The 27,468-nt window shown below is 37.9% G+C and overlaps 1 protein-coding gene across 3 annotated transcripts in view; it reads left to right on the top strand.

Annotated features, from left to right (window-relative positions):
• LOC121641784 (protein kinase C-binding protein NELL1-like) overlaps nucleotides 1-27,468 on the top strand; it is a 316,585-nt gene that overhangs the window by 169,805 nt on the left and 119,312 nt on the right. The window lies entirely within an intron of this gene.

Raw genomic sequence — 27,468 nt, forward strand, 5'->3', positions numbered from 1 at the left:
GCTGTTGGTCTGAGCTGTGAGTTTAATTTAAACTGATGTCTAATAGAAACGCTGAGTTGAGAAAAGTTTTTCTCATACAAGAACTGTGGCTGACCAAGAAGTACTCGGGAAGTACTTATCACAACGCAAAAATTTTGGATCATATTTCAATGAATTTGTCAGGCTGTTGTGTTTTGTTTCCAATTACATATTTTTAGTTGCTCATCTGATAGCTGAGACTTCTGCAACTGAAGTGAAATTCAGTAAAATTCAATGCATAGCCCCAATTCACAACAGCCAATTCACACAATCCAATTAAAACAAATCGAAATAATGATCCACATTAGTCCAACTTATAATAACTATGCACATATAAGCCAATTCATAAAAATATTACTTTGCTACGAAACCAATGGATTGCATCAAATCTTCTTTTCAAAACTGAGCATGCACAGGAAAGTAAACAGGAAGGAAAATCTCCAACAGAACCAGGCTCAGGAAGAGCAGCCATCTGCCTTAACTGATTAGGGGTGTAGAGGACAGGAAAGAGGGGTCAGTGAGCACCACAACTCTAAGCCAGAAATACTTGCTGAGAAAGAAAAAGAGAAACACAAGTTAACGAAAACAATATCACATTTATGCATTGAGAAAAAAAGAGTAGAGAGAAAAATGGATGGAAGCACTCTGTGTATCATGGGATGTCTCCCAGCAACCTAAACCTATAGCATCTTAACTAAAGGGAAGGCTGAGAGTCACCAAGTCAGCATTAACTATAAGCTTCCTTAAAATGGAAAGTTAAATAAGAACTGGGCGTTACTCCACAGAAGTAAACGTAAACAACTGGGAGATTTGGTCCAGATATCTAATGATTCAGTCGTCGGGCTCCATTCTAACTTACAGTTTCCCAAAATAAACAGGCAATATTCAGATGACAGAGCAAATTTCATGAGATGTTAGGATGTTAACACGGGCTTACATAAATCACCTACCAAAATTTAGGTTTGGTTGCCAGTCAACATAATAACCTTTTGTCATTTTTGAAAAAACACATTTTTATTTCATTTTTTTAGGTTGACAAACCTCAAACCTTTGCAAAATGAGGATAGATAGACTTTCTTCTATAGGATGTAGATATTTGTATAAAACTATGTAAGAAAAAAAAAAATAAAGTCCATAGTTTCCAACCTAATTTCATTATGTTATAGAAACTCAATGGCATTATTCCATGAAAAATTGCTAAAAACCTGCATTTGTCATTATATCTTTATTTGAAAACATTGGTTAGTTCTTAAGCATTTTTAGCCATGAATTAAGAGCCATTGTGAAAAGTCCAGAGCCACAGGTTGCAGAACCCTAAATTAGGATGTTCAAATTTAGACTTAATTATTCTATCTATTAAAGTTTTGCAAAATATGAGGGGTATACTCACTTATGTGAGCTACTGTAAGTGATAAGGGCATAGATCAGCATACAGTCATATTTTGGAATGTTTTTTGTGGTTTTCTACATTTTAAGTTTGGCTAGAGTGTTTCTTTAAGGCTTCTCCGCAATTTTGTTGAGAACAGTTTTGCTGTTATTTTGACCCACATCTGTTGATGGAGAGTAAGATAAAAGAAGACCACAGAGGCCACAGAGTGATTGTGGCCTCCTCTTGAGCTATGTGTATCAACAAAGAACAACAAATCACATGCATCTTTTATAACTTTTTCCCCAGATGAAATTTATATTTAGGACACAATGCATATTGCATCAATTTGGATGCATCAATTTTCTTTGTTGTTTTCAACTGCTGTGCATAAACACAGGTCACGTTTTATTGAATTTTTATTGTGAGCGCATCAGACCAAGCTTCAAAAACTTATGGAATCCTTAGTTTGGCTAGTTCAATTGTAAGAAAATGTGATAAAGGGTTAAAAAACAAAGAAAAAATAACAACTAGAAGTATATGAATAACACGACTGAAATCTGCAAACTCTGCCACTCTTCGTGTTTTAAGGATGATGAGTCTCACTGCTGTCTTGCCTTCTGTTCATCTGCACCTACATTTTTCTATTATGCTCTTTTTTCCATTTATTTTCCTCAAATCCAATCAAATTCTCACACCTCATACTCTCAGCCCTCTCTGCATCCACACTCTAATGCAGCACTGCTGTCTTCTCAGGATACCTACCAGCTCTTAGATCTGCGTTTAGGAAGATAACTTAAAACAGTAGACAGTGAATTACAGAGCAATGGTGGCATGGGATGCATTACTCTTCTGTTTGGTTTTAGATAATAATATGGTTAGCTTTAAGAAGAAACTCAAATTATTTCTGTTTACTCAGGAAGATGAACATTGACTATTCAGAGGTGAGATATTGATTTGTTTTCTCCTTAACATTATGTTGAGAGAGTGATGAGATGATGTAATTCCTTAGTTTGAAAGGTGGGAGTTACAATGCCGCTCTGCTTGTTGCAAAGCCAGTGATGCTTTCTTTTATTTATTTATTTGTTTATACTTTGAGCATGTGTGTGTGTTGTCTGTCAGTTTGTATGTGTATATATTTTAATTAATGATAATGTTGTAATTCAGTTGATTTAGGCAAGACCCCAGGAAGAGCTGCTGTGAAAGGTCAGCAGCTAACGGGGATCTAATAAAACAAACCAGTATAGGTTCTCTGATTTTCTCTTTGTCTTTGGTCTCTGTGTTCTATAACAATCTCACTGTTCTCCAATTTCACCATGAATTTGCTTTTAGAATTAAAGGTAAAAGCTTTCCCGAGGTTAAGGTTTTGTTTTCCCCTGTGGTTGAAACTGCTTCATTTAATGCTTATAATTACTTTCTTCAAAACAGGAAGACAAAACAATTGAGTAATGTTATCTTGTCAAAAGATTTACAACTTAATTAAAATAATAAATTCAGAAGAAAACCTAGATATGTTGTAAATTAATTCATTTAAACCTTTATTTAACAGACAGAAGGACACAAATTATTTTCAATGTCTTAACTGATTTAAATGTGTTTAAAATATTAAAAGGTAAAATTCAATGCCAGTAGAAAACAAAACAAATGATGCGACTGTGGCATGTTTACTATTGTGTTGGACCATCTTTAATTTAAATTACAGTTTTTAATGGTACGTATTTCTGCTAGTTTTCAGATGAGTCTGTTCGGGCTGAATTTAAGATCTCAGCTGCTCAGCAGTCCGAGGTTGTTGCCTCATCATGACGCTGTTTATTTTTAAAAGGCTATGCATGTGGACTGCAGGCCGGCTAGTCAAGTACACACCGGCCACGTTTACATGAGAGTTTTCATTCCTCTTTAATTCAGAATAAAAATTAAATCCTATTTAAAAAGATTAAAAATGATCTTGTAAATACCTAATTTCAAATAAAATTTACTGTTCCAAATTATACTTAAATCCGAAGTAAGCTGGCTGGTTTATTCTGATTTTAAATCTGAACTGAATAATTCCTCGTTCATGTGTATGTTCGTTCCGCTTTAAATTAATTCCAATTGTTCTGCGCATCCTCATTCTCTTGTCCTGTCGTGATGATGGTACAATACTCTATCTCCCTTCTCCTCTTCAGCTGACAACAGTGAAGTAGGATGCTGGTGTCGAGCTGCTGCTTCAAAACTAGAAATGAAATCAAAGCGAAAATGGTTCTCATGTGTTCTTCCACACTGTAGCCAAAAGAAAAGACGCAGGAATGTCCGCCCCCTGTCCAATCAGAACCCTTCCCAACCCCCAGTTCTAAAGCAGAATTGAATCAAAGATTTTTTTAACATATTTTCCATTGAAGCCTTAAATTTGGAATTGTTATTTCCATGTAAACACAACACTAATTCTGAATAATTAATGTTACTGTGGCCACTGTCCACACAGTGTTGAGTTAAAATGGTTTTCCAGGGTCCTTCTGGGCCCTCCTGTATTGACATTCCTCATACAGTTTTGTCCATCATGCAGTGGTTTCTGTTCCTTTGTAATCAGGGAAATATTGTTTTGGAACTTCTAGATTCTCTGATTGAGTTTGGCATAAAGTGGTGAGCCATGGCCCATCCCCACTTGGATTGATCGAGCCTTTGGTGAAAGCTCCTTTGTGATGGTTAATTTTTTCTTTTTTCATTCCAAACTCTTTTGACAGTGTTGTTGGTACAAATTTTAGATTTGTTTATATTTTCTAAATATGTCAACGTTGAAAAGTGAACAACTTGAAAACCATTTGTTCAGAATTCTCTGTAAATGAATTCTTGTACATTTTAAATGAACAAATCACAGATTTGATTTTTTGTTACATTTTAAACATCCCAACTTTCCTGGAAATGTAGTTTGTATCTCAAACAGAACCTTCCCACTTTTAGTCCTAGAGCATCAAATATTGACGTTTAGTCTAAGCCTCCAGAATCTCTGAAATATGCAGACGGTCATTTAGAAGCTTCACACTTCTCTAAATATGATTTCTGTTTAGATTTAGACACTGAAACTACTAAGATTTAGGAAAATTGTTGTCTAAAATGCAGTGCTTTGTAATGTAAATCCAGCCAATATGAATAATTTTAAACAATGTAAAGTCTTGTATTATTGATACACATTGATTGATCTGCTAGCAGTGAATCACTAAAGGTAGTGATAGACCTTTTTTTTGTGGTAAATGTTGCATCAGCTAACAACAAGCAAGCATATTTGGCCATTTGCTAGTTTAGCTCTGATAGCATTGTACTTCCTAGAGGCCTTTTGTTACATCAGAGGTGTTTTTACATGGCGAGAGTGAAATCCCAGCAGAGGTCTGGCGTTAAATCAGCATGCACCAGGAAACAGTTTTACAGCCTCTCGATTAGGTATTCTGTGCACTTCTGTCCTCCTTTTATGTTACAAATTAAAGACGAAATCACCAACCCACATGCTTGGAAAATGTTCGCTGGTGAGCACATTAAGGACAAGTCAGAGCAGTTAGTAAGACGCTCAAGTCGAGTCAAGTCTTTTCATAAATGCAGAGCTGGAGCTTATTTTCATCAAAATGGTCTCAGAAGGTTTTTTGTGGAGAAGTCTCCTGCTGTTAAAAACCCTCATGAGTCACTCTGCCCACATTAAAGGCATCATTAACTCCTGTTGTGGCCTGTAAGTCATCAGTAGCTCTTATGTGCAATTTAAACACCAACTCGCCCTTGTTTTACACATAAAGGTGGATTTTTTTTATGCATCTTCAGCTACTGTGTGTTTTGGTTTGTTGATTTTAAGTTTCATTAAAGGTGAAGGCTTCCTACCACCATCTAAAGCCATGCATGTTCTGTTAATCGGTCTAAATTCTTCCTATGAGTGAGTTTGAATGCATGTTTTTCTGTTTGTGTTGCCCCTGTGATAGACTGGTGAGCTGTCCAGGGTGTACCCTGCCTCTCACCTGGTAACTGCTGGGATAGGCTCCAGCTTCCCCGTGGCCCTTAATTGGAACAGTCGGTATAAAAAAATGGAACAGTTCAGTTTTAACAGTACATTATTTCAAGGTTACACAAAAAATAAAAATAAAAATAAAAAGCAAGAGGAAAACAGTATTTTTCTTTGGAAAATAACAACAATCAATGTTTTTTAATAAATGTTGAGAAGAAGTCAGTAATATTGTGACTGTAGTTAATCTAAACTTAAAATAACAACAGGATATCAAACACTTACTGTTGGCTTTACATGCCCAAACCAAGCGGTAGAGATGGTTCAAGAAGGTTTACTTCCACAAGAGTTTAATATTAATACGATTTTATTAATGTCTCAAAAATATTTACTCTAGCAAACAGTGAAGTGGGTGTTAAAGGCTAATGAGGCCTTAGCAACATTATGTGACGTCATTAGAGAAACCACGTTAAGGCAATGGTGGATAAGTTTGGTCTTTGTAAGCTGCAGTCATGCAGGTTTTAGAGCTTTTCCTGTTTCAACACAGCTGATTCAAATCAACGAGTCACTGAGCAGAACTTAATAAGCTGTTGAATTCATTTAATTTTAATCAGGTGTGTTGGAGGGAAACATCTGGACCCGCAGGACTGTGGCTCTCTTGCATAACCCCAAACTGCTTGGTTTTGTACAATATTATGGAAAAAAATAAGAAAAACACAAGTTTGATTGCTTGAACTTTCGATTTCCTTTTAATTAACAAAAAAATTGACTTCAATTCATAACAGGTGACCTTCTGACATTTTAAACACTGGGTTGTGACATTTAACCAGCTCAGAGATTATTAAAAGAATCAGTCAAGTTACATGGCATTATCATGGCATCCAGGTTGTAGTCTGAGAATAATCAGTTTTCTTTGAGCGTGAAAGTTTGAGTTTCTGACTGAATCTCTGGCAAATCAAGCATCTCTTTACTCACAGTGAATGGAGCATTTTGAAAAATGCCACTTTGCAGTGTATGAGAAATGACAGGCAGATGAAGGTAGTAGCATCTTTCTCTGCTTTGGAAAAAACCTTCCACCACAAAAAAAAAAACAAAAAAAAAAAAAAAAAAAAAGCTACACCCAAAACCTTTAATGCTTCCTCCTTCAGCCTGCTTGATCACAGTGGATGACACCGCTGGCAAAATGAGACTCTCTGTCTGAGAAGAACTGAGTCATTAGGATGGATCATATAAACCACAGCAGCAAAAGGAAACATCCCCAGTGTTATATTTAGCTGTTTCTTTATGAGTTTACAATTGAATTATTGCAACAACATGATACATCTCTGTGGTCTGTGGGGATAAATAAGAGCTCTCGATGAATTCAGCAAAACTGCTGCTCAAGCACATGTTTGGATTGCATTATTTTAGATCACGATATATATATATATATATATATATATATATATATATATATATATATATATATATACATATATAGTGAGAGAGGGAGGGAGAGAGAGAGAGCACGAGAGAGAAGACAGGCAAAAAAACGGTGGTTCTTAACAAAACACCTGCTTGCAAAACACCTTTTAAATCTCTGTATTAGTTTTCTGTAACGCTTTTGTTAGGTTCTATAAATGCATATTTTCCCTGGTGATATTTCAAGATATTTCTGCTCAAATAAAGTTTAAATAGATTCACTCTTTTCAGAATACTGAATACATTGTGAATGAATGTTTTTATAAATACCTTGAGGCTGAAAACTCAGCTATTACAATGCCATCAGGAACTCTGCAACTATCTCACAAGATGAAAGGTCACTTATGCCAAAGAAGCAATTTGGATCTTTATTAAAATCCATAAAACAGCTTATTTTGACAAGTGGTTTTTTTTTTTTTCTAAGCAATTTTACTCTTGTTTTATTGCTTCAAATGGTCTTTAGGGACACAGCCTTCCATTTTAACAAGTTATACTAATAATTTGGAACCTACATTTTTCCAGTTCTTAACAGATGTGCCTGTTTTTGTAATTCATATTTTTAAAACATTGTTGATACTTTTTCTAAACACCTCATATTTTGACAATATTTAAATGGTATTTTTGAATAAACGTGTTTATACATGACCACATATCTTTATACTTAAACAGTTTTATGGTCAGTTTTCCCCTTGCTTTAACCCATTTAAGTCCATGTCTAGGAAATGTCTCTTGTCTTAATGGGTTGATAAGTCTCATTCATTATATTAACCATTATATAATTGCAGCTGGTTTCAGTGAAACTTACTCTGCTGTTGTTAAACCGATCAGACTGACTGGTTATTAATGTACTCATGAAGTAGTTATGTCTGACAAAATTTATCAGATCTGCTAAACACATACAGAGTTTATCGTTGTTTTATAAATTGCAGTAGTGCAAACATGTATTTTGGTTCATAACTGAATCTCATCTATGATAAAATATATATTTGCATGTAATGGAAGATTTTATTTCTGTAAACCACTTCAGACTGCAACTCTTTTTCACTGTCTTTAATTGCTATTGACATCTGCAGAAACATTTGGTCCACGTTTTGGTTTGGTCTTTAAGAATAACAGTTCGTCTGCAGACGCTCTGTCCTGGAAAGCAGCAGAAGTAATCGCTCCATTCAGTTTTAATTATGCGACTCTGCTAACTGGATTTCTCGGTTGCTGTAGCATCTAATGGTCACACAGCGCAGCCATGGGTGGGAATGCACATTTAGAGTAATGTGAAAGGCGAATTGCAGTGCATAATTCACACTGCCCCCGGCATACAGGATAACGTGAAGCAGTTCTTTTTATTTGAAAAACAAGGCATTAGTTTAGGGTACCAACTATTGGCTGAGGTCATAACATACAAGTGTCCGTTTTTTTTACATATCTGCTTGTTTAATATCTTGAGCATCAAGATCAAATCATGTTTTCAGTTTTCAGACAACTGGGGTTGCTTCAGTTGTGCCAGGTCTTTGTGGATGTTTTCTACTTTTTGTGTAGCTTTGGAATTTCTTGCTGGAGGAGAAGGATGTGGATGCTGCATGATTTCCAGGATGCTGTGGTGAGAGATGAGAAAAGAATTTCAACTGCAAGGGATTTATAAGCAAGAGTCATGCCTTTGAAGGTGGCAGCATGCATCAAATTCAGTCAGCAGGGGGCTGATGTTGGGTGTTTCATCTGGAAACAATGAAGCTAACCTAAATGAGACTGCAAGCTGAGGAGGGGCCTCTTCTGATCAATACTTGTCTGGTCTGTCAGGGCTCAGCAGGCCACTCTTTGTCCACCAGGGAGGTGTTTAATCCTTTTAGATGTTACATTACATTACATTACATTACAAATGTAGCATTAACACCAGAAAAAAAACATTATATAAAGACACACATGGAATGCGGACACGCACAAGCCTCGCATTTAATTAGCCCTACAGGTTGCTCAATGGGACCAGTCAGTTTTCTTGTAAATATATTACATATGTGATAATATATATATTTTTTATTCATTAAGATGATTAAAGACCCTCTGCCTGCAAATTGTACCCAAAATAAAAGGACAGCCGTAAGCCATAACAATTTAACTTGAAGATACAGCAGAATTTTTTTTTTATCCTTGTTCAACATTTTATGTTCTTTTACATTTTTGCTTTTTATGAGATATTTAACCTGCTCACTGTCAGCTGAAAATTTACAATCAGTTCATAAGGAAACTGGTAAAATCAAAAAATTGTGGTTTTTTACTGAAGTTATTGGAGGCCAAACCAGACCGTGGATGAGAATGAATTATTCGTAGTAATGTTACTCTACTATGAATGTACACAACTAATCAATTAGTAGATTACAATCTTTAACAATGTAGCATGGCTCAGTGGGCCGAGTAGTCGTCTTGTAGCCTGAGGGTTGCCGGTTCGATCCTTGGCCTGCCGAGCTCATGTAGAGGTGTCCCTGAGCGAGACACCGAACCCCAAATTGCTCCTGATGGGTCATGGTTAGCGCCTTGCATGGCAGCTTCTGCCATCAGTGTGTGAATGGATGAACCATTAATTTCGGCAGGAGAGTTATGGTTCACTACACAAAGATGCGGAGCTAATGTTAACAGCGCTGTTTCTGTGGAGTATATAGTGTAAGCTACAGACTGGAGTAGCCGTTGGCAACGGCAACAAAACAAAGCGAAGCAGGGCATTATTTCATTCAACCGGACAACAAAGCCAAGATTGGTGAAGGATAAAGTTAGCTTAGCACATTTCTGCCAGCATGATGAGGGGTCACTTACAAACTAAATTGTCAAAAAAAAAAAAAAAAAAAAAAGCCATTTAGCTCACCTGGTAGATCATCCTCCACATACAGAAGGCTGGGTCTGTGTACACCAAGTTCTGGCTGCGCCGCAGTTTCGTTCCCACCTTCGAGGCACGTCAGCCGACCAGGAGTGTATCAGACGCGAGGCGCCTGCGAGTACAGTCCATGTAGATGGTTCCACAAGATCACAAAATCACACGAGAATTGGAGAATCGTGTAATTCCCCACTTCCAGGATAAAAGTCTCGCTGTTAATGATGAAAACAAAAAAACACTGTCCCCCTGACTGATTAATGACGTAATACATTAATGACGTTTACATAGTCCAGCGATCACAAATCTGCTTTGGGGCTCTTATACTGAAATTTACCAGACGCTTTACACTTCTCACGCATCTGATTTCCTGCTTGGCCGTATCTGAACTGCTGAACTTGACACATACTAGAGGCGTGCTCCATCAAAAAATAGACCCAGCACCTATGGTTAGCCGCGACATGATGCTCTGGAAAGCTTCCGACATGCATTGCAGTACACCCTGTGTGAGCCAACCTGATACGTAAACCATTAACTAAAATCTCCAGAGGCTGTGGCGCAGCTGGAACACGTCACAAGTAGACCAGGTGGAAATTGGCCTAGAAGCTAGAGCTTCTTGACACATTCAGCATACAAACCAAATCCATAAGGCCAGGGTTTTGTTTTTGGATCACATGTCCATGTAAAAAGTCCAGTCCATTGTGGGTGTATACTTGTTGTACAGCACTTTTTACCAAAAGATTCTGCTAGGGCAGGAGTAAGCTTGGTCCTAGAGAGTTGCAGTCTTACAGGTTTTAAATGTCTTCTTGCTCCAACATGCCTGATTCAAATTAAATGACTCCAACAGCTTATTAAGTTCTGCTCAGTGACTCTTTTAATTGAATCAAGTGTGCTGATGCAGAGAAACATTGAAAACCTGCAGGACTGTGGCTCTCCAGGACCAAATTTGCATATCCCTGCTAATAGCACAGCAGAACGAGTGAGAGCTGCGTCATTGTAGATGGTAACTGAGGCCACTAAATCAAGGAAATTGCATGTAAGCTCACAATGTTCCTCCACGCTGCCTCTATTGGTCACCTTCATATTGCATTGTGTAAACATATAGTGTTAATTTCTGAAGACATGCACAACTGATGTTCAAAACTAATGCAGGATGCGTGTTGTAGCCTTCATACACAGAGAGAATACTTGAAGAGGAGCAGTTGCTAGGTAATTAAAAATGGTGCAACAGCAATCTGTATAAATGTATTGCAGAAACGATTGTACCAACTGTTATCACTGTTATCAATCACGTTAAAGAAACTTTAGCTTCCCAAAACTTGTGAACACAAAATGATATAGAAAACACCTTTTATAGAAAACTGCTGAGGAATCACAATCTGAGGAGTTAGACGTTTCACTGTGTTTTTATTAGCAGAAGTGTGGTGACCTTGAGGTCCTTTATTGCAGCTTTACTTCTCTCACATCAAGTCCGGTACAGAACTGAGTGTGTTGGAATTCTGGAAATAATTCTGCAGAGAAATGCAGCTCAGGTCAATCTGTCATCAATCAGGCAAACATGTCAGAGTGTTTAAACACAAGCTCAGAGCTGTCTACTTCAGATAACCCATTACATGTTAATAGCAAACAGGGCTCCTGATAAATCAAATAAACCAAACATGGAAGAATAGCATGAAGGCATGGGGTGTGAGATAATCAGTGCGTATTAAACGGACAGATAATGATAAAATCTGCTGTGATAATCTGGCTGTGGCCTGAACAACTTCTTTTCTTTCACACCGAGATCCAAAGGAATGCATCTCTGAAGGGTATCACATTTATCCTCTGATACTTCATCCTTATTACCTCTCTTCTATTTCTCCTTCTCACCAGAGACTCAAACTGCTGTTTTCTTCCAGGTGTGTGTTGTGTAATACTCAAGAGTGAAGTGTTCATAGCTGAGCGGTCCTCTGTATTCTCATATCTGACCTGGGGCTTTTAAACATGTTGCAGCCCACAGAAAAGCATGTGTAGCCATGTTACTTTTCTAAGCCAGAAGGTGAAGGGCTTTAGCTCAGGAGCTGTACTGTGTGCTTTTTATTTTCATTATCTTGTTTTTCTCTGCAGCTTATGTTCTACCAAAGTCATTTACTCACACACACACATGCAAACAAAAGGAGACACACAAAATTCCTTTATTCTGTTTGTGTGACTCTTCTGCTGTTCCACATTGATGCTTGTCCGGATTTACAATTCTCATCACCTGCTGGAGCCACATGCCGAGCTACACACGTCACACACAGGATGATATACACACTCTGTCTTCTATGTGAATAGCATGACATTAGCATCCGCAGCAGAAGCCTGAAAGCCCCCCCCCCCCCCCCCCCCATTTTTCCCTGCCTATATAAGATATTTATAAGCATTTTGGTAGTTTTCTTCCATTCTCTATCATCTGAGGTGAATGCTGTCATGTCACATTACTCCATAAACCATGCTGCTGCTCTCCTACTGTTCACTGAAGGATCCAGCCTACTGTCACGTTTCTGTTTAGACCCTCATAGGGTTTGTTCTGAATTATTAACTGCATTCATGTCATTAACCAGCTCGTAGAGCCTCCTGGCACAGGACCCCTAGCTTTGCATGATATAGTAACTACAAGGCACTGATTAGATTCCCAGCATTTGTAGCTCAAACCCTCTGCTGTGCTGCACGGAAAGTTGATTCATTAGTTTAAAGAAAAATAAAGGTAACAAAACATAGTGTTAAGTGTTGTACTTTTTCACATGACTCTAAACCAGCAACTTAAATCATCCCTTTAACATGTTTTTTTTGGGGCTCATGATCACAGATTATGTGACATCATTTGCCCAAAAGACTTCAATCTTCTAAATATATATTCATAGCATTTGATGCTACAGCAGAAATACAGCAGAGCTGCCACCACATGAACACATCTGTATCTATGGCAACCTATGTAGTGCCAGCATCCAAATTTAAATTGTTGCTGTTTTCTATTATCGGACAGAATTGTCAACTTGTTTGCAGCTTCATTCTGTCATTGTCTCAGCTCAGGATAGTTTCTGTGGAGAAGTGTTCATTCTTCCTTCACCAATCACTTGAATCTGACACATCTGCCTTAGTTTAGCAATGTTTCTGTCTACATGAATGCATATCCATGGCAACATGCTTGTTTTGCCAGAGTTTTGAGAGTAAAGCAGAGAAGAATGGAAATATCTGTGCATGTTCCTTCATTCTTTGTCCAGCAGCCATGCCTTTGGAGTGCCAAGAAAAATAACTAGCGCTGCTTAACACAGCTTGACAACACTTGACAACCATGTTCATCCAACCTGTACCACCGATTGGCTCATCGTTTGATCTCCCACAATAATAAGGCTGAGAACTTTGGTGTTTCCACTAAGAAAATGCTGTTTAATGTTGCAGTGACAGTTAATTTGTCAGAAATAGGTAAGAGAAAGAGCGATTGAAAGGGTCAGGGCTGTTTTGGTGCTTGTTTTGTCTCAGATTATTTCTCTGATTCATGCAGCATTTATGATGATGCTTTTAGACTGTAATTACATAAGATAACTTTACAGGAGAAACAGACAGGGACCTCTTATAAGTGCTTATCTCTTGTCTGTCAACACTTTCACAGTAGAACTAAAATGAATACATTTAACCATAATTTGGGGGTTTTGACAGCACCTAATTAAAAACCAACAGTAAACTTAAACATTACAGTAATTTCCTGACATCTCACGGTGAGTGGGCATTGTTACTTCCACTCATGCACACATACCTGTTTCCACTCAGCTTTATCCGCGTTCCTCAAAGAGTCTCAGACACATGCACACTGCTGGTGCAGATAGAAAATGGGTTTTGCCAGTGACAATAAGAGATGAATGGAGAAATGCTCAGAGTAAATGAGGTGATTTCCATGATGAAATAGAGCGATAAAAAGGCAGAGGAGAGATCACTTTTCCTCTCCCCTTCTCTCTTTCTGCTTCGTCTCTGCTTTGTTGGCCGCCCATTTATCTTGACATCACAGTGATGGAGAACAAGCACACAAACACACGTATGTGGGAGATGAGCTGAAAGCAGACTGCTGAACTGAAGTCATCCAGAAAGAAGCAACTTGAAGTTCTGTGCTGAAGTCTGGCTGATACTATATCCCACCTGCAGGTGACCTTGATGTCACTGATGTACGCAGCTCGGTGTGTCGCAGTGCATGGATAAGAGTCGACTCATAATGACTGAAATAAGGAGCTATTAGTGAACAAAGGCAGGTCCAAGGGCAAAGTCAGGAGTACTTATGTATATTTCAGGTGGCTCTATAAAAGTTTTACCTTTTGCCTTCCTTTGTGAAACTGTAGAACTTAACTGAGAGTGGTTTAATCAGTGTTTACAACACTTTTCTACGTCGCTTTAAGCAGATAATACGTGTGTAGATATTTATAATCCTTAGATGACAAATTACAGCCGGGATAGGCTCCAGTGCCCTCATAACCCTGAACAGGATAACGCTAGTATAGAATATGGAAGAATGAATGGATGTTGAATTTTAAAGAGTTTACTCTTTCACTAAACTAATACCAAATTCCAGAGGACATCTTTAGCTGATAAACATTGACCTAAGAGGCACAGTCCTTATCCAAATGTTTTGTACTGATACCTGTCCTTTCCTGTTAGGCTAAAACACAGGTCATTATTCTCCTACACACAAAAAAGTTACCTCCCATTGAATCCAAGTTTAATTATCCGCCCATCCACCCATTAGCAACCCTCACTCTTTCTGATCAGTATGTTTGTGGTCAATTTGTAAATAATCCTGTAAAAGTTTACTTGACTGGGTTTCAAAAATATATGTATTTTATTCCAGTCTGGTATCAAGTGTCCACTTCAACTCTGTTGTCCAGATGAAGTCATACTGCCCTCTTACAAGATGAAAAAACGTCCAAATGGCAAACACAAGGCTACCAAACAGCAGTTTGCAAACCGATCTGTCCCATGGCTACTTCCTTACAGTCTGCTCTTCTGAACAAGTATTTGTTTCTATTGGAGATTTTTGTTTGCTTGTTTGTTTTTGTTTGTTTGTTTTGTTTGTCCCATTTCATACATATTAAAAGTGTTAAAAAGGTTTTTTTTTTTGTTTTTGTTTTTTTTAGTTCATGGTTAGATGACTAACTTTGACTGTTTTATTTGATTTATTTCAGTATAAATCTGAGTGATTAATATTTATTGGTTATTAATTTTTTATTGAACTATCTTCCAGATTTATAAAACTGGTTATTGAGCTGCTTTGAATTTTAGTGCTGCAAGTTGAGAATAAACTAACAAAACAAAAACTAACCCAAAACAAGGAACTGCTTTGACAATGAGCCCAGTAGCTCAAAAGATGTGTAAAAGTAATTAAACCTGGTTAAAACCATAGCTGACTTACAGTCTTAATATTGCTCAAGTAAAAGTTTTTCTCTTTGTCGTTTACACAGAACATAGTGCAATGATTAATTCATTTAATTAAATTCTTCTATTTTGCAGAATAATAACATTGAATTTAGCTGTTCCACGAACTGCTTTATAACAACAATCTGAGGTTATGAGGTTATATTTTACAGAGTTACGACTTTTAGTAGTTAGGTTCTTTGAACAGCAATATCATTATCATTAGTTTTGGGTTTGTTCTGTGCAGCAGTTTTCTGTTGTTGCTTGTTGAAACTGAAGTTATTTGCTGCTTTGCTTGCTTTGAAATTTTAGCAGTTTTCCCACTGGGTTTGTTTGAGACTGAAAAAGTTTGATTGCCAAGCTAAATGCACTTGTTTGGGTATGCTTCTGAGATATGCAATTGACACCCAGGCTAATGTGTGCAGAAAACAGCCTTCGGTGGCTCCAAAGGATTTGTATCACTACCACCCATATAGTTCACAAACAGCTGAATCAGTGACACTTGGACTACACTGCCAGGAAAAAAAAAATATTTTTATTATCTATCAATAATTTTACCCCCACTGTTATTTTGCAAAAAGACACCTTACTAGTTTCTATTTCTGACTGCACATAAATAGTTCTTTAGTTCAGAAAAAACCTGATTTCACACATCATTTACATGGAAATTCCTTTGTGAAAACGTCTTCGGTGTAGTTTTGCTGGTGTATAACAGCACTTTCAAGTGTGAAAGTTACTCTTGTTGTCCAATTTCTGTTTGTGACTTGATGAAAGCTGAATATGTTAATGTATCCAGGAAGAAAAGTTGGAAATGAAAGGATGGTATGAAGTGTGTGGAGAAACAAATTGCTTGAGGGTATGCTTGAGACTAGTCATTTGCATTGAAAGTATTTTCTGACAATCAACTCTGGCTGTGATGAAGAGCATTTGAAGTGTTTCTGGTGAGGCATTTTGTAACTCTGATCAAACACAACTTAAAAACAAGCTACTTGTGACAAAAAGAAAATTTCATTTTAGCTGGATGTATTTTACCTGCAGGTTATTTTCCAGAAATGGTTTATCCAAATGAATGTTCAGCAGCACTATAAAGTCATTTTCTACTCTCCAGTTTTAAACACTATGTCAACCTACAGTGTCATTGCTGGCCTCAAGATAATAATGCTTCAGTCTTTTGATTTATCACAAAAAATGAGGAAATCTTTATTTGATACCATAAAACCTTAAATCCATTAATTACATCCTCAAACAACTTATGTTACACAGCCTGTATTTTCTCTGTAAACTTTTTTTCTCAGAATTCAGTCCAAACTACATACAACGTAGGCTGTACAGTTAATTACATGTGTGATAGGGGAATTAATGAAATGAGACGCTAGTAAGTTCTGAGTAGAAGTTACCAGAAGCAAGGCCTACAGACAACCTAGTCAAGAAGGCTGTGGATTTAGGTTTGGAGGTAGCTTGAAGTAGCCAATGCTTTTAAATAATTGTTGATTTCTAGAACTGTGGGAGACCTGACTAGCTTCTAGAGTTACAACCTAGCAAAGATAGCTTAACCAAACCTTTGGTCATACAAGCAATTCCTCTCCAAGGACTTCTTGCAGCTCTTGGAATCCCAACCTATTTGCCCAAGAGTTTGCTCACCCTGGGATGCAAGAGCTAGATAAGCAAACTATTGGCTAGCTCTTGGGCAAACACTTCAGGATCTTGGGCAACCAGAGCTCGAAGCTAGTTGAGATAGCAGATATGCTTACCACTTGAGCCAAAACATTCTATTCTATTCTATTCTATTCTATTCTATTCTATTCTATTCTACTCTACAGTCATTTGGCACATGCTTTTCTCCAAAGCAACTTACATCTGAGAGTAAGAACAGCACAAGCAAGAATTCAAACAAGATGGGACGTCATAATTAAGTGGTAGTCCAGTTGGAACCAGGTTCTGTTGTGTAGTTCAAGAGACAATGCTTTTTTTTTCTTCTTCTTCTCTCTATATTAGTCCTTTGTTTAATTACAACATCATGATTTCATCACACAATATCATCTTGGACGCAAGTGCACGCAGCTTATTCAGGGATGAGTTCTGCGAAAGAACTGGACAAATCTTTCGAACTCAACGAGAAAAATTGTTAAGCTATGTGTGGAAAAGCTCGTTAAACAACTGAGTCTTTAGCTTGCTCTTAAAAGTGGATAAGGACTCTGCGGATCAGACAGAGTTTGGTAGATCGTTCCACCACCAGGGAACAGCTAGTTAAACTAGTCTAGCTACTAATTTTGTGCCGCGTTGTGGTGGGAGCACTAGGCATCTTTCGCTGGCAGAGTGTAACTGTCAAAAGGGAGTGCTCCGGATTAAGGAGTGAAGGTAGACAGGAGCTGTTTGGGTTATTGTTTTGTAAGCCAGAAGCATTTACCTTGGAAGTTAACTTCATGTTTGGTTGTTTTCTTATGAATCCTTTGCATTATAAATCAGAAGTTTGACTTTAAAATTAAAATGGCAGAATTTCATGTCCTGGGATGAAAACACTTTATATAAGTGAAGCACTGACACATGTATCATCAAAGGTACAGTAACAAAAAAAAAACAAAAAAACATTCCCAAATTAATTTGAAGGATGGAACTTTCTTAATAGTTGATTCTCAAAAACTTGAGCAACATGTTCCTGTTTGCAAGCCCAGTTAAGCAGAAGAGTGTTGGGTGTTTGATTCAAGCTGGTGATGAGCAGCAGAAGCCTGGTGAGTTAAGTGAGTTAAGGTGGGATTAACTGACAGTCATATCTTCCCTGTCCTTATGTGAAGTTCAGCATGGCTAGCTCAGAAGTGACATCACGACTCCCTATTCCTCACAGTGACATTCAAAGTTAAACAAAAGAAAAAAAAGAGGAATTTGGAGTATAAACAATTAATCTTATTAGTAATCTAATAGCTACTCTGTGGTTAATCTTCATTTTAGTGAGTAAAACTAGAAAATGTAACTCTGCCAGACTCCCAAGTGCTCACACTCTCCCTTACCCACTCTGTCCACATAATGAGATATTTCTTACCTTAATATTGAAAGAGAGTTGGCACGTCTTATCATTAATCTTTGTCTGCCCCTCAAGCTCTGTGCCCTTGTAGAGAAGTTTAATCACATGTCGTCAAGATGAGCATTAAAATGGCTGACCTGGTGTTCAGCTGAATGCATCCTACCTATGTCCCCTAGCCCTGCCCAGAAACTACCTCTGCCATTGAGGGTGACAGGAGTTCACGGTGGGGGCTGAGGATGAAGGACAGCAGAGGTCTAAAGCAGCTGCAAGAACACTTTACATCCAGTTAGCCTGCTAAATGACCTACAGTACAAATCAGGAGCTAAACCACACTTAGACAGTTCTCAATATTATAAAGCGTTATTGTAAAAAATAATGCAAAGTCATGTGAAAAGGAAAATACTATTTTCATACATTGTTCAACTTGAAGGTTTTACCAATTACTGTAAGGTTTTCCAAATCAGAACATCAATAAAAAAAGATCACCCAGTTCTCATCACATCATCTCACAACAGGTAAATAGAACATTGGATTAACAAGAACCTATGACACATTAAATTGTCATTTACAAAGCTAAAAATGTGAAAATAAAAATGTACACTCTAACACCCTTTTTACACCAGGTTCATATACGACGCGTTACAGCTGCGCCACAGGCTCCGCAGCTGTTCGCGTCCATTTTAGTCAATAGTTTGGCTCACACCGGGAGCGCTGCTGTGCGTGTCGGAAGCGTCCAGAAGCGCCTTGTCGCGGCCTTCCGCTAAACATATGCGCCGGGTCTATTTTTGATGCAGCAGGCATCCAGAACGGGTCAAACTCAGCAGTTCAGATATTGGCAGACAGGAAATCAGACACTAATGGTTAGATTGTTAGTTAGATTATTTACAGGTGGAAAAGATTCAAGACAATTAAATCCTCCAAGAAGTGACTCGTCCAGTGAGTTCAGCCCAAAAATCAGTTTGTGCAATGCTCAGAGAAATGGCTTTTTAAAAAAGTGCTTTACCTCGGACTCTACATGCCTCAGTTATAATGTTAAATGTTTAAATTCATGACAGTACAATTAGAAAAATACCGAACATGTGTGGCTTGTATGAAACAGTGGACAGCAAAAAGGCTCTTCTCTCTAAAAAGAAAACGGCAACATGGCTTTGGTTTGTCAAGTTTCACCTGAACAAACTACATAAAGGTTTTCTGCAACAATGTCCTGTGGACAGATGAGAGCAAAATGGTGATGTTTAGTCATAATGGACAGCACCCAGACCCGGACACTTAGCAGTTATTGAGTGGACTATGAAATCCTCTGGATACCAAATGAGTCAAATGTGAACCCCTCTATCCAACAGCTAATGCTTAGTTGAAACTGAGCTACGCAACATGACAATAATCCCAAACACAACAGCAAATCTAAAACAAAAAGTCTGAAAAAGCAAAGAATTAGTTGGACCAAACAGTCTAATATCCAGACCTCATCCTGACTTAAATATATGAAATATATGAGTTGAGCTTTGAATAAACAAATGACTATAAACCTTAGAGACATTGTTATTGCTGCTTAAGGTGGTTCTACAAGCTATTGAGTCATGGACTGACTCAGTCAGGCTAGTGTTTGTTAAAGGATGACATGGTGTAATTTGTCTCGGGTTGATGTTCACCTGAGTTTTTATTTACTTCATTTTAAGACCTAATTAAGACCAGATAGTTGTTTTGATCTTGATTTGTAAAATTTTAGAACTGCAAGAAGGGATATTTTGTTTTTCACATAAAAATAAATCAAGCTACTTTTAAATTCCAGATTGCCTTTTACAACTGTAGTTTGTCATGTTGTATATGTTAAATATTCTTGCTTTTAAATTGCTTCATGCTTCATGCTTTTAAAATACCACAAAGATGATCATTAACAGTCACAATATGTTCACTGAAAAAGTTTAGAATGAACTGTTGAACAGTTTGAATGACACACATGTTGATGTCACCTCACAACGAGTTCATAGTTTGTGTTTGCATCTTTTTCTTGCCATTTGTCCTCATTTCACAGAATCTCACCGTACAGTTATAAGACTGCACTGTCAGGAGCATCAGGGTATCTGCCGAACTTCCTCTTGGTAAATGATATCTGACTCTGTAAAGGATGTCCCTGCCGACTGAGAGCAAATTAATTTCCACCCACACATGCAGCTTGTCTCTGTGCCACCATCTCTGGCATTTAATTGCACTTGATATTTAAGCGCTGGAGCAGATCACATTAAAAGTGGCTCTTCCTCCTATTTGTGCTGGCGGCATATTCCATTATACGCTCCTCATTTCTCTCGCTGTCCTTCAGATTGTGTTGAATGTCAGCTGCTTGGGGCGTCAGGATCCTGTATCAATTATAAGTTTTGAGGCAGCTACAGTGAATCAGCAGCTGATAGCATCAGTGCAAACTGGACAAGAAAAGAGGGAAAACAGTGCAGGTACACAGAGCCATGGCTGGTTAGAGGACACAGAGGAGTGAAGGCAGACTGTAGCCACCTCAGGATGAACTAGAAATGGTACTGGAGATTTAGGAGGAGACATTAATGACACCTTTAATGCAGGAACTTGACAGGGTTGTTACTCTCAGGCTGAAATAAGTTGCAGGGTTTATATTGATTTCCACCTGTCTGATAATAATTTTATTTCACCCATCAGCTACCCATCTACTATCCTAGCTGACATCGCCTCTGACCATTCTGTATGGCAGTGATAAGTTTCTAAACTGCAGTCCTTCCCATCAAGCAGACACTGAAACGTTATTTTTAGTGCAGTTAAAAGCTCATGTGCTGGGATCTCCACTGTCAGATTGCTAATTAATTAGACTGCACATGCATGTTTTATGTAGTCAAAGTGAAAATGAGGAGGCAGAAGAGATTTTTGAGAACACATCTGACATATCGCTGCAAAGAAGAAACCATTTCACAGGCGTGTGTTGGAAATGAAAGCATGCATTGTGTGAAAAGGCTTATGCTGTACCAGTTCAGCCTCCGTATATTACAGATGTAACACCAGACTAAGGCACAACATTCTCACTTTGAAGAGGCAGTGTGGGTAAACACTTTTAATTTTTTACTTGTTACATTACAGATATACAGTATTTCAATGTTATACCTCATGTAAAGATTTTTATATGCTATATATTTTATTACGCTACTCACACATTTGTTGTTGCATTGTTTCGATAAGCTTCTGCAGTGTTGTATTTATTTTTCTTCAAGATTTTGTATTGATGATGGGAGAGTTGGACTGCTGCACAAAGTTTTCTCCAGCAAATTATAAAGCTGTTAATGGGGCTATGGTCTGGACTCTGTGGTGGCCAATCCATGTGAAAATGTCTCATGCTCCCTGAACCACATTTCACAAATTGAGCCCAATGAATCCTGGCATTGTCATCTTGGAATCAGGGAAGAAAAAATCCATTAATTGAATAATCTGCACATTCACTATATTCAGGTAGTTAGCTGACCTCATTGTTTGGGCAGATAATGTTGCTGAACCTAGACCTGACCAACAGCAGCAACCCCAGATTATAGACTGCCCCCACAGGCTTGTACAGTAAGGACTATGCATGATGGCTTCATCACTTCATCTGCGTCTCCTCCTACCCTGATAGTCCTATCACTCTGGAACAGAGTAAATCTGGACTCACTGAACCACATGACCTTCTTCCACTGCTACATAGTCCAATCTTTACACTCCCTAGCAAAGCCTTTTCCAATTAGTCTCACTGATAAGTGGTTTTCTTATGACCACACAGCTGTTTAGTTCCAATCTATTGAGTTTCCTTCACATTGTTCATGTGGAAATGTTCTTACTTTCAATATTAAATTTAGCCCTGAGAAGGGCTGCATGATATCAGGAAAACATGCAATATGTAGTAACACTGTTGAAAGTTGTGATGATGATATGATCTGTAAGAAGTAAAATACATAAAGGTGCTACTTAGACGTTTTTTTTTTTTTTTCATATGGAGCTCCACTGGCAAAACTTATGCACAGACATCTGCTGAACTTTATCATTTGTGCTAGAATAACACTAGTAGCGTATTTTAGCTAACATTAGATTTTATTAACTCTTCTTAATGAATATAATTTGGTTAGGAACATCCCTTTTCTAACCAACACAGTTCCAAATAGCCGACGTGCTGTTCTGTTTAGCCACAAGTTCTTCTGCATCCACATTTTCCACGCCCCTCATGTTACCTTCCACCATCAACACACTCACTCAATGTGCTCTGGTGCTGCAAACATTAGCAAAGACTAATATATTAAGTTAAATTTTCTATATATTGTGCACCCCTAGCCCCGAGTTCTACTCCTTTTTTTTTTTTTTTTTTACAATTTGATTTCACCCAATCATTTAAGTGATTGGTTAAAGGTGTTGGACAGTTCTTAGCCTAGTTTTAGTGGTTTGTGCATCTCCTTAGATGTTTCCTTTGCTTTATGTCAATAATATCACCTTTCTGAAACAGATTAACACCTTTTTCATGACCACAGCATGTGTCTTCCCACATGGTTGTTTAAGAAATGAGGAGCTACTCTCTGCATCAGTTTGGGTTAAATAATTTGTTGCCAGCTAAAACACAGTTATCCATGCAATAATTATCCAGTGAGAGGCTTTTACTTATTTGATTAGTTAAATCCAGGTGTTGACTTTTTTATGGATGGTCAGGGTGGGCTTGAGTTTAGACTTTCTGTTGACATACACGGGTCACCAGTTGATTTAGATCCACCAGCTTTACAGAGCCGATTATGATGCATGTTTGGCTGTGTGCTTTGTGGAAGTGGGTTGTCTTGCAGCTGGCAGAGCAGATGAGAGGCATGAATGTTAACAGAAACAGATGTGCTGCCTCCTGCATTCCTGATGTATGACGAGAGTTAAATGTCAGAATATTGTTTTTACACGCAGAAGCAAACTTGCTGTGATTTGTTTTGCAGCCATGAAAACTGGAGCCTGTGATATTTGTTGCATGGTTGTGTTTGTTAAATCCCTAGGTATTTTGTTAAGATTAAATTAAATTAAAGCAAACCCAGAAAAATCAAGTTTTAGGAAGAGCTTCTGTTAGCAGAGCTGGCTACAAGCTTGGGAAAAGTTGGTATGTGAGGTACATTTGAGCATCGAATGAAGAAAATCCTCCCATAGCAAATCGTTTTTGTTTATCACCACATTTAAAAAAAAAAAATTTAGTTTTTTTCTTCTTTTCTTAAGGATTAGGATTATGACTAGATCTTGGATTAAGTTTGGACAAAAGGGTGAAAGATAACTCCCATATTTTTTCCATTATCTGGCATTCTGACAGTAGAAAATCAAGATAATTCCTTCACCACATTAGCCCCTGCTGTAAATGTGCTACCCGGCTTTCAGTGATTCAGTAATTCACTGGTGAAAAGATTGCATCCATGTCAACAGTTTTGAGGCTTCTAGGTTTTACATTTTATAAAGGTCTGAACAGCAGGCTTTATTTAAACATACAGTTAGGAATACTTAACCCATTAAGGCCCGACCCATGAAAAAATGGTAAGAAAAGTCCTTTTTTTTTTTTAAAAAAAAAAATATGAGCTCTCTATTATGCCCTTTAACAAAATGTTTCAAAAAATGAACATTTTTTGGGAGGGATATCTACCATTTATTACCACATGATACATTAAAAATAATATAATGTGGTTTTCCACTTCTGGGTATCTATTAGGGGACAAAGAACAAGTATCAGATTGTGTTCAACAGCATTTTGAGCAAAGTTTATACCATAAATTGAAACAAAATGTCTCAGAAACTGTATGTAACATATATGTCACATCGGGCTCTTATGGGTTAAATCAGATTTTCAGTGTACTGTTTTAGAGAAATGCTTTAAATGGCAATTAATACAAGTTGTGCAAACTTAATTTTGAGCAGCTTGACCCATAATCACAACTGATGTCAATCATTCTAGTTATATAACATTACATGCTTTTCAAATGTCTCTACCATGTAAATTAATCTCATTTTAGACTTCTGATTTGTTAAATGAGCCTTCAGTGACACCAGCAGCAGCAGCTTAATAAGTACTGGAGGTCGAAACTGTAACTGGGCTGATGGGGGATGTTGAGGAACTCCATTGAAAGTTTGATGTTAGTTTAGGGTTACCAGTAAGATTTTGAGGTTGTGTGCTGTATGCAGATAAAGTTTTTTTTTTCTTCTTTTTGAACACGTGTTCATGTGTTCTGAAGACACACATGGCTGTGCATGGAACATGAGAGCCACTATGCTGCGTTCATCTGGGGACTTTGACCTCTCCTCCTCTTCCTCCGTCCTCCAGCTGCTCTCTGCTGTCAGATGGAACCAGAGGGGCTGGCCTTAATTATGGGGAAGAGGTTGACTGTGACACTGATGCAGGACGTGCCGATGGTCTCCAAGGCCGGGGCCGAACAGGGCATGCCTCACTCCCTGTTGCCTCATCCTGACACAACCAGAACTTTAGCACACCATCTGCTGCCGATGCCCTCCCAACGGTCCTGGGCACAGGGACAAATAACGTGTGTGTGTGTGTGTGTGTGTGTGTGTGCGCATGTGTATGTGAGCTGCTCTAACTTCACTTTGCCGTCCTCCATTGCGCTCCATGCTAATACCATCTACCTCTTAGGAAAATAGGGCACAGCAGCAGCAAAGGAGCTTTTAAAAATATTTACAAAACATAAAAAATGTGGGAGTCTTTATATTTACTATTTAAAACATGTTTAAAACATTGTTTAAAATGTTCACTGACCTGCCTCTATTCAAAGCCAAACTCAAGACCCTTTTTATTTAAAAAAAAAAGCACTTGTTTTGTATGTGTTTCGTACCTTTAGCACTTTAAAAGGGCAGCGATGGTTATGTTGATTATGTTTAAAATGCATAAGTTGCTTTTATTGTGTGAGGCACTTGTGTTTCTTTGTGTGCATGAAAAGCACTTTATAAAAAATTTTTTATTCATTTTTATTAATGTTTATAGTAGTTTGTACAATATGTTTAGAGTAGACTTTGTTAAGAGAAATATTTTTGGGATAGATGTCCTCTATATCTGTTTTGGGATCTGCTACGTCCTTAGAACCATAAGTGTGATTGGTTGCCCAGTTATCCCACTTCCTGTTTAACAAAGGCTTTATTTAGATACAAACTGTTTGAAATGTATTACAAAGTCTGTATGCACTCTAATTCTTCTTACACTCCTTTTTTCATGGAGTAGCTGTGCAATACATAAGTCTTTTAAGCCATGTTTTGTGGGGAGAAAAAGCATCAACAGTAGGTTTCATCTTGAATAGCCCGCGTGGCTGATTTCATGCATCCTTGTTTAATGAAATCAAAGCTTTTAATACCGTCAGTGTCTGAACAGAAGTTAGGAAACTTTAACAGTATACTTCTCAGATATACTGTATCATCCAGTCATCCAGCTCTTGACTGAGAGGCTTAGAAATGTAATTTTTTTCATGATTCTTGAAGACGTTTACTATTTATCTAAAAGGCTTCTTCAGTTTTAATTCTTCAGGCCTTCCATGTGGCAAGAGTGTCTGAGAAACCTTCCTCTTCTTCAAACCCAGCAGCAACCTCTGTCAAAAACTGCTTGACTGGTTGACTTAAAAACACAGATCACCCAAACACAAACTGAGCAGCATCGTCCTAAACTGAGCTGGCAGGTCGTAATATTATGACTGACTGGTGTGCATTTCTATTATCTGAAGAGCACGGCAGAGAGGTTCAATTTTCAGTTCAAGTTTAAAATATATATATTTTTCCCTTTCATCATGTTTATACCTCCCACATAAGCTCAAATTGACTCGTGAAAAACATAATGTGAACTCCTGAGTTCTAATACGCCCACTATCATCATTTCCATCATCAAACTGACCTCAAAGTCAGGCATATCAAAATACATCTAATGTAGTATCCACATTTAATCATGCAATCACCTTCATTAGTATCATATTAGCATTGTTTTCATGTAGCTGCAGCCTCTGAGTCAGAAAAACAATGAAGCTAATTAAACACTCCCACCTTGTTCTCAAATATTTATACCTCAGTATCAGCTAACCTGAAAAATGATTACTGCTTGTCACAAGTGTAATGATGTTTCCTTCATTATAGCATCCCATCATCATCCTTTTGTTTGTGCATCTTTTGAGGTTTTTGTTGTTTTCCTGCATCTGTCCTGTTATGTGTTTCGATGCTGCTTCTGTCCCCATCCCTCTCTATACTTTGTATTAGTGCTACCTAGCATCTGTTCACTAATACCAGAATCTGCCCAATAATTTGAAACATGTTGTTATGTGGACTTGTATATGAATGTAGGTGACCTTCCTGACCAATTTGCATGTCTGTGTGGTGTAGTTTTAATGCTGCAGCAGCCTGACACAAAGAGAACTCAATTATAATTTCTGGGTACCTAGAAATGTGTAATGCTTAAAAGAATAGATCTGGTGGAGATCAGGGTGACAGCTGACTATTTTAGCATAGCTGAACAATGCAAAGATGCTGACTTTGTTCATGGAAAAACAATATGTTTCTTTAGTTCAAACAATTGGAGCATTGGGTACAGTAGAAAACTACTGTAAGCTAAAACTGATCACTTTCAACATAAGAACTAGGCCATTGAGCACATTCTTCTTGGGTTTGATCGCTAGCTAGTTTTATACATTGATTTTTTTTGCAAAGCATTAGACATCTACTTATTTTCTGTCTTTTTTTTTTTTTTAGTTAAAATAAAAAACAAACTACAACAACATCGCTCACTCTGTGAGGAAGGTAAACTCAGCTTGAGTGCACCTACAACAGGAAATATCTTTGCTGCTTACTGGTTCAGAGTTGCCTGCGCCCAGACTTTTGCATCAGTGTGCACCCCTGAGTTGATGCTGGAAGCAGAGTGCTGACAGTTGTCTCTGGTATCAGGCAAGCTTTGTAAAGCTGGATGAGGTGTGTTTAATTGGTGGGCAAACTCAGCCGGTCATTATAACAGATCATAGACTGGATCTGATTTGTGTTTGTCTTTGATATACACATATCACATCTTTCTGCTTAAATGGCGCAAGTAGTTTTTTGTTTAAGGATTATATTTACAACAATAAAACCTGAGATGTGCATTTAACAGTAAAACCAAGGGAAGGCACACACTGCTCTGTCTCCAATTGCCTATCTTTTTCAGTACACAGGCACCTAGGTGTAGTGCTCTAAGCTTTGCAGTAAATACACCTTTGAGAACATTCTCCAAAAACACTGAGCACCTGTCATCTAGGTAAACTGCTGCGCCGTGTGACCGAGAGACTGTCATAGTTTCAGTCTTCAGAGTCTGTCTGCAACTGTCAATGTGCAGCTCAGTGAATGGCAGCTTCTCGTTGGAGTTGCACAAT

This window comes from Melanotaenia boesemani, chromosome 1 (assembly GCF_017639745.1).
Source record: "Melanotaenia boesemani isolate fMelBoe1 chromosome 1, fMelBoe1.pri, whole genome shotgun sequence".
NCBI lineage: Eukaryota > Metazoa > Chordata > Actinopteri > Atheriniformes > Melanotaeniidae > Melanotaenia > Melanotaenia boesemani.